This window comes from Calidris pugnax, unplaced genomic scaffold (assembly GCF_001431845.1).
Source record: "Calidris pugnax isolate Ruff unplaced genomic scaffold, ASM143184v1 scaffold39, whole genome shotgun sequence".
NCBI lineage: Eukaryota > Metazoa > Chordata > Aves > Charadriiformes > Scolopacidae > Calidris > Calidris pugnax.
Window position 1 is genome coordinate 2303433 of NW_015090828.1, and position 9181 is coordinate 2312613.

Genomic DNA, 9181 nt, shown 5'->3' on the forward strand with positions numbered 1-9181 from the left:
AAGAAAGCTTTCCTTTATGTGCACTCCAAAGTTGCTTTGAAATGTTCCAATGCTTTCTTCAAACTCATGCACAGAACAGTTAGAAAGTGGAGCACATCACAGACATGGTCAGATCTGATCCCAGTGTGCTTGCTGAAGGTAGTCACACTAGCCAACTTCACTTGTCTAAGTTAGGAGGCACCAGATCCTTTACGGTCCCTTTGTTCATTCAGATGCAGGGTCCTCCAGAAGACTGCTCAGCCCACCCACAGATGAACAAATAAGGCAGTGCAACAATTCACCCTCCTAAAGGGCTACTGCCATGGCCCTATTTCCACCCAGCCACGGTGGCCTGTGCTCGGCACCATGCAGTTACCCTACAGGCTGTGACAGGCACACAAGCAGTCTGCACACTGGAGGGCATTGCAGACACACAGACACACTCTGCTTTCCCCATCTGTCTATCCCACGGCAGGCACCAACACCTCTGCTACTATCACCTGAAGATGGCATTTGAAATTATAAATTATATAGCAGCCATACTCATAAATGCAGCACATGAAGCAGCGATGAATTTAGAAACCAGAAACATCAGTGGAAAAACCCAGGGTTCTTGGCTCCAGTGAAAGCCCACCCAGCAACTGAAACTGAAACATTAATCCCATGGCATTGCCCATAATTAAAGGCTCCAGCTACCAGCAAACAGCTGTTTAACTACTGCTGGCTGAACCTCTGTGCTTTGAAACGGGATTAGGATGAAACAAAAGGAAAAGCAAGCATCAATAGGACAAGCAATACTTTAGTGTGTCTTGTTTTGTATTGACTAAATAATAAAACTGGCTTATTGGTGTCCTTTTGCAGTTCTTTCTGATAATTCATTATCATCAGAAATGAGAATATTGTAAACAAAACAAAACAAAAAAAGAAATTCAGGACTAGAAGCATGTCAGCATCATATTACCTACTAGTCTATGCTTAAATCCTGCTTAGAGCATTTACTAACTTCAATTTAGAGACCTGAGCTTGCCACTGAAGTCTATTCCGCTGACTTACCACCACAAGAGAGCATTATGCTTCAGACAGGGTATACAAATAGCAAGCTATCCAAAGAGATGGCGATCTCTCCTTGGGTGTCTTTAGATGGTGCATATTGTTTTTCTGGCTGAAAACTATCTGTAGATATGGACAAATGACAGGATAGCAACATGAAAGAGTCATCCTGTGGGGAAGGTGCCATATGGCACACAAATCCCATTAAGAGGGTTTAATTGTTATTTTAAAGCCTAGAGACAAGCAGGAATAAAAGGGAGCCCGGTTCAGATATTCTCCAGATGCCAATTTTGCTTACATTTTGGACACACAGAGAATGCAAGATCCATCCCTCCTCCTGCTGGCAGCCATTAAATATGACTGAAAGAAGGTGGAATAATTCCCAGTTAATGTAAGCAAACACCAGTAAGCCAGTGCTGTGCATTACCTCTCACCAAGTCACCAGGCTCCTATAGTGTTCATGTTCTAGCAGCCAGTTCTTCCCCAATTGCACTCTCAGCTTAACTCAGAGAAGCTGTTTCATCTACAAAGCACTGATGGGATTTTCCTGGTTTAAAATTTGTTTGCTTTTCAGAAGTAACCCACCTTCCTGACAGAGCCATTAAGGCCAGGGCTGCAAACAGCATTACTATTCACACATCTGTTTCTTTTTTTTAATTTTTTTTCCCCTCAAGGTGATGGAGAATAAATTAACTGGGAAGTCTTTTCAGGGAAGGTGGCTGTACTGTGACCAAGGGGTAGTACTGGAGCTGCAGAGCTGCAGTCCCTCTTGGTTCCTCACAGACCGGGCTGGGCTTTCTTGTCACTGCCATTTTGGAAGCGACACAGAAGAGGAGCTGGTTAAGTAACGGCTCCAGCAATCACAAATAATGGCATAGAGGTGGCTTGTCAAACTTCAAGCAGTGGAAAAATTGACCTCTGAAAATACATCCTAGCTGTTCCATGAAGGGTCTAGTCTGATTTTATTAAATTGGTGTATAGAAATAGTATGTAATTTCGAATCACAGGCTTTGGTTAAAGCTCTGATAGCAAGATTTTAAGCAGGTCTGAGGCCCAATTAAAAAAATAAAGTCCACAAAATTTAATCCATCTTTACTTTTTTGCTTCAATGTGACTCTTGTTAGCTCCCTAAAATTAGATTTTTAATCTCAGATTGGCACCCCATTCTCTGCCACTCAAGTATCACAAACAGTGAGAAGATTATGGCCACTTATGCAGTATCTATTTTCCTATAATCCTTTTAGCACCATAAATACTAAATATAGCATCCTGTTTAAATTAGCTTTAACCTCAAGTTGACTCCAGCTAACTATGCAGGAACAGTCATATGAAAAAAAAAAACCACCACCCAACCACAAACACCCAAAAAGAGCTAGAAATATTCCCACACTTAAAAAAAAAATGGCATTAAGCGGGTCAGTGCATATAAACAGATCACCTCAATAGTGATGAATTCTCTAACAGCTTTCTGAAAATGTAGGACTTGTGAGCTATTTGCCTGATTACAGCACTCACTCTTACAGCCAGCCACCCCAAAAAGCACAGTAAGAAACTTGGGCTGCTCATGCAGTTCCTTTAAACTGGCTGTATTTGTAAATGGCTAACACTGAACATCAAAGCATTATTGTGAATCAAACTCCCACTAGTTTTTCCAGGGGAGCCCTTTGTAGGTCCCATGAGACCTTCACAAGGAAAACAGATATATCCCTTAACTTGGGGGGGACCATCACTAGACCATCATATGTCACTAGTGAAAAGAGCTAGAACAAGCTCAAAATCTAGAACAGGAATGACTTCAGTAAAACAAATGCAGGGAACCCTGTCTTTCCCTTGGCTATTGCTTCAAGAAGAAATATGTCCTCAGCATCAAAGCAGGGGTTTCAGGAAGGCTGCCACAGAGCAGAGATCTGCCACGTTCAGACAGGGATACCCTTAACTGGCCCCAGGGAGCCAGTGCCAGCTCCTGCTGACTGCAGCCAGCCTTACAGCTGGGGTGCACCCAGGCTGCCAGGGCCAGAGATCAGTCTGGGGATTTTAACTTAGACATACTTACTCATTAACCTATATCTTCTATTTCTATCTCCACAGCATCATTTATTCATTTTATCATACTATGTCTTTTCATCAGTCAGTTTGCCTGAAGAGCATAACAGCAAATGAATCCCAATAACCAAATCATCCTGAAGTAAACAACCATCAGGTGCAACACACTTTAGTTAGAGGTTCATCTCACAACTTGGTGCTGGATTTAATAAGGCTGCAAGTTTCTCCATGCCTTACCTTTGCCCTTTTCAGACACCACATGGAGAGAAGGGAAGTCCACTCACAGCAAGCCTGGTGTTTTCTTATACTGCAGGGAGAGAATGACTGCCAAACCCTACCCTGGCATGGGAAATGTCATAGAAATGCAAATTAAAGTATATCTGATTGTGTCTGCCTGTCCATTTTGCTTCAGCTTGTTAGGAACAATTAAACAGATGCCTAAAGCTGAGCAGTAAAATGAGTACCCAGGAGTTCTTCCCACAGAGTTTGCCTCCTTCACTTGGAGGACTGCCATGCACACAGATTGTGATATTCTCAAATGTTCATTACTGAGATGCACTCATCTGTTAAATACAGATTGGAAGAAGAGGATAGATAGAGCTGGTCAAAGGAGAAATAATGAATCAGAAAATGTTCTTGTGAACTGCCATGGCCACTATCGAGACATTTTGTGAGCTTCTGTTTAAAAAGCTATGAAATCCCAGCAAAATAAACAAATACATTGAAAAAAATGGTATTAGTATTCCACACTGAAAGCAGAATCAAACTGACTGTAAAGTCAGCCAAAAAGCATGAAATCTGGAGCCCATAGTAACTCCCATATCCCTCAAGCTGCTTCCAGAATGTTTTTCCTTAAGAAGTATCAAATTTCTTTTGTTTTCTGGACATACTGGAGAGTAGAAGAGTAAACAAAATGTTTTCAAGTACTCCTGGATACAAAACCAAGGAGCAATAGGATAGTAATCAATACAAGAAATATAAGCTCCAGGTATTTATTTTGAGCCTCCTGAAGCTGAACTGAGCACAAGGACACAGAGGTAGAAATAGGTATTTAGAGGAAAAATTTCTTCAGTTTCCCTATATGACAATTTACAAACATATTGAACTTGATTCAGCAACCTCTTTGACTTGGATCAAATCTGCTGCAGTAGGTGGTGAACAAACATCCCATGCAGGTTAAACACTTTATCTAGATAAAGAAGTTGTCTCAGTTTCATAAACTTTGCAATAAAGTGTTTCTGTTTACTTTCATTCTGCAGAATTTTTAAAACTTGCTCACTGGTACTTTTAAAGAGATTAACAAGTTAAGCAATTATCTATGCTCTCATTTCCTCGTGACATACAGGTTAGTTTAATCTTCTTAAGCTTTGCAATGATACTATAGGGCACAGCTATAGTGTGAAATAGCGTGCCACTCCAGATAACAGAGGCTGCAAAGGTTCTGTATCCCTCTTTAAAAACCAAAAAAAACAACAACACAACAAAAAGAAAAAAACAGACTTCATCGTAACTACAGTTTCCGTAATTGGCTTAAGGGACATCTAAAGGCAATTTCACTCACCAAAAAAATAATTAAAAAAAAAAAAAATGCAGCTCTGTGCTGGATTCATACTGTACTTCCTTGATATTGCAGCTTCTGAGGAAAATGACTCAATACTAGTTTATCACAGTTTACTACCTGCACAACTATTTGTGGGGGACATAGAAATAATTAACACTGACCTGAACTGGTGTGCAAATGCAAACTCTTCTTCCTCCCAACTCAAATACTTTTTAATAATCCCTGTGTTACCGTTACCAGAGAACATGGAAATGGCAAATATCCACTGTAGGGACAAAGTGCTCTCACGCCGAGTCACTACATCCTACACCCACAGCCAGGACAGCTGCACAGTTGCACACCTGAGGTTGCTCTGTGGCATTTCCCATCACTGGAGCAGCCTTAGGGGGGTCAAAGAAAACCTCAACCAACCTTTTTTTTTTTCCTTCCTTAAAATAGTTCCTGTCATAAAAAGTCTTCAAAAAGGAGAGTACAATGAGAAAAATATTTCTTTAATACTGCTTAAAATTTCAGACTTAGCCAATGCCTGGGCACTTGCCAATATCCTCAGTGGTGCCTGTCCCCTGACCAGAGCACTGGAGTTCATTTTCCTCTTTATCGTGGGATGACTGGGGATGAACCAATTCCACACTAGCTTTCTCTTCACCCTCTCTTCAGGGCAGAACTAAAATCAAAGTGATAGTACATTGCTTTTATTTGTAATGAAATAACAGATCTACGCCTTGAGGAGTATGTAACATCTAATTTCTGCAGGGGGCTGTTGGGTCCCACTGATGGCTCACAGCCTCATACCTCTTCAGGCTGTCTTTCCCAGAGCCCTGGGGGCAGCTGCCAGGAGGGCTGGGGAGGCACATTCCTGCTACAACCAACCATGAAGAGCACAAATAATCTGGATAAATTGTGTGCATGTTAATCTTGTTGAACCCAATCTACTACCCCATAAGTCCTGCTGAGAGAAGAATTGGTGGCAGAAGCATATGTGGCAGAGGCCTAAGGATGTGCAGCCATGAGATCTGCTCAGCCTGATCAATGGCAGTGCTGTGCCAATGCCACAGCTGGAAAAGAAAATATAATTTACTTGGCATCACTTGGTTTTGTTTTTTCTGCAAAATCAATATTCCTACCATATTACTGTTTCTCTCTCACTACAGTAAGGAGACTCACAGAGCCCACAACCCCTGTTCTCCCAGCATGTGCACAGAGCACTCCAGGGTGCATATTCAGATGTAACTTGCCAAAGATGTCAGCAAGGCCTTTCCCACAGCCCACCAGGCCAGGTTTACAACACCCAGTGAAAGGATTTGGGACTAGCATCCACACGCCACAGCAGAGACAGACACGTCTCCCAAGGACTGCAGGGCACCCAATTGCCCATGCTGCTGTTTGTGACCACAGCTGTTTATTGAGCATAACTGGCTGAGAAGCATTGGCCACATACGCCAAGAGAAAAGCCCTTCTCTCTTACCACCACATCTCTGGAGGGAAAAGGCATTGACAGCTTCTCCTGCTGTTAGCTTTCTAGGCTGTCCCTCACTCCAGAAGTACACCCATGTAGGGATGCGAGCCAAAGACAGGGAGCTCTACCCACCCAGCTATTCTCAGCTCCCAAGGTACCCTTCTTTCCTTGAGGCAAGCACCATCCACCCAGTCCTGAAGATATGTTAAATCTCCTAGAGACCTCTTTAAGCAGGATGACCACTTCCAAATAATGATAACATAAAATAATTTCCCCAATAGACTATTTCTAGTAAGAGCAAAGCACTAAAGAGAGGACAGTCCCTGCATCACTTGCTGAGGGCAATGATCCGGTGTCCTGAGTATCCGTAAGTCCATTTAATACAGTGACCTGTCTCCATTTACTGAATTGATTTGGTGTATGAATGTTTACTGAGTGTGTTTAAACTAATGGCTGCTAAAGCAGCTTATGTGACTTTTTAATCTAGCTTTTCCATACAGTCATTTGTGGAATGACTGTTTTAAAGGGAAACAGACAAGAAACTGGGGTAAAACTTTCACCAACTGACACTGAAAATGGTATGATGTGGTCACAGCACATGCAATTACACAAGCAGATTTGCAGCTCAATCATTACCATTAGACTATTTCCCCCACAGCTGAGCATTTCTACAGGCCACCTGACTAGAGACACATGCCTACTCCCTGCAAGCAGATCTCAGACAAGCCCTGAACAGGCTGCACTTTACAAAATTAATTTCATCCTCTGAAGCAGAAAATACAAATTCCCCCACCAGCCCCCTTCCTCAGGGAGAATGGGGACATGTCCAGTTGAGAGGAGAGGCCCAGCCAAGTGGCTCATTCCCCGGTGCTCTCCCTCTCAGGGGCTTTGACTCTCATTAAGCACTGAGGCAAAAGCAGCACTGCTAACTTAAATACAGTTTCAAGGGCCTGCTGTAACGTGCAGAAACTGGCTCTGATCACAGATTACCTGATTTATTGCACAAGTGTAATATTCTGTCACTGTACGGTGGAAGTCTTTTTGTGCCATTTTCCCTTGCCATTATTAGAAAAGAATGTTGGTCTCTTACAAAACACTAAGATCTGTTATTAAATATATCTGTATCATACTGTTTTCCTTTTCAAAGTCTATAGTAATTAAACATGCCACACCAAAAATCAAGTAAGTATAAAATCATATTTATCCCCAACATGTCACATAACTCATGTTGTTTCAGCATATGTTAGAAAGAGATAATGAAACAACAGCAAACTCCCTTTGCAACAGTAATCATTAGATTTAGTTTTCCTAATGTGTCACACATGACATCCTGATGACCTCCCCAGCTTGTGTGCTGCAGGCTCACCTACCCACCATGCTGCAGAACTGTAGACAATGCAGGACCATGTCTAGGTATCGTATGTAACCCATAACTCTTTCACAGTTCCTCTTCCAGTCATTGCCACTGCTGTTTTAAATATGATCAATAAACTGATAGAAAGTTCATTTTAAAAATGAGCATTGTCTAAGCTTGCTGTTCTGACACTGAAAGATCCTTACCAACAGTGGTACAGACACTGCTTCAAAATTAGAGAAAAAAAACCCTGCCCAAGACATTGTCCTCTGGCGCTGCCCACCCCATCAAACATCTCCAACTGCATGTGCCCCCAAAAATGCCAGGAGCCGGGGCTGCTCTCACAGTCACAGATCCCCGACTGTCCTGCTGTGCTCACAAACAGCCAAGCAGCACAGTCTGAGAGCCCCTGCCCAGAGCAGGCAGTTGGCGATCCAAGATATAAATATAAGAAAATGAGCCAGGAAGGGATATATAACACAAACACAATTATAGTTCCTGGGTAATAAACACCGTCTTTAGTTTCCTGAAGAAAACCCTATTCCATTAGCGTGACTCCAAAGGTGAAGAGTCAGTTCCTATCACCTGTCACAGCAGGAAAAGAAAAAATCACCTTTGAGTAATCTCATCCTGGGGATAATCAAGTTAGCTCAGCCTGGCAGACACTGAGGATCTGAGAAGCAGGAGGAGCAGCTGCACCATGATGTGGCAGGCCCAGCTAATTATTAAAGCCACCTTCACTCCTGGGTGGCTGGAGCCATGCTCAGGGCAGGGGTCTCCACTCTTCTGAGCATCCCACAGCAACGGCAGCACCTGACTGTTGCTGCAGCTTCCAAAACTACAGAAAGAAACAACATGATGTACTTAAACCACAAGATCCACTGGCAGTGGATTTCTGAGTGATTATCACACACCTCAGGTTGCCTCTGGGCTTTAATCACCCAAGAAGCGTGATAATCTCCAAAATACATGCTCTATTGTGGCATGTCAGTGGCAGAAAATGACAGTGATGCACAAACAAGTTGTGCTTTCCAGTCGCACTTGGATCTGGCATGGATCCCAGGAGCCAACCCATGCCCTCTGGTGGGTCAAGTGCAGAAAACAGCTCTCGAGCACTGCCTCCTCAAAGGTCTGCCACCACAAGGTCATCTCCAAACACTCACATCAAAGGTTTGCTGACTAGATACTTGCATGCACAGCTGGGAAAGGGAAAGGTCATTCAGTGCTGTGCCTCCTCTCAAAAAATAACATGTGGAAGAAAGCTTCTGAATATAGACTAAGTCCCAGACTGACGGCACAAAGTGGCAGAAAGCTGAGCAGTGAGAAGGGAAAGCCACAGGTCTCTGTAATAACTATTTCTTAACTTTCAGAATTTGCTTTGATGAGCTCTCAACAGGGGGTAACTGCCATTTCCTTCAGTCTTCGCTGAAGCTTTAGTAGAGGCATGGGCTGTTTCTGCTAGACTATATGATTTCCTGCATAAATCAGTGTATCCTCTCCCAGCATTCATCCAGACTATGAAAAGGGAGATTGGGTAAGTAAGAACAGAATGAAGGGGGTGTTTAAGATCAAAGATAGCACCAGAAGGATGCCTGTAACATAGAAAATATTCTTTGGAAGAAGGCTAAGATATAGAGGTGCATCTCAGACTGCAGTTACAAAATAGCTGAAAAGTCTAAAGCCCTGGCTGGCCCCTCCATTCAGCTATTTGTCTGAGGAGCCCAGCCATAGCTCAGCT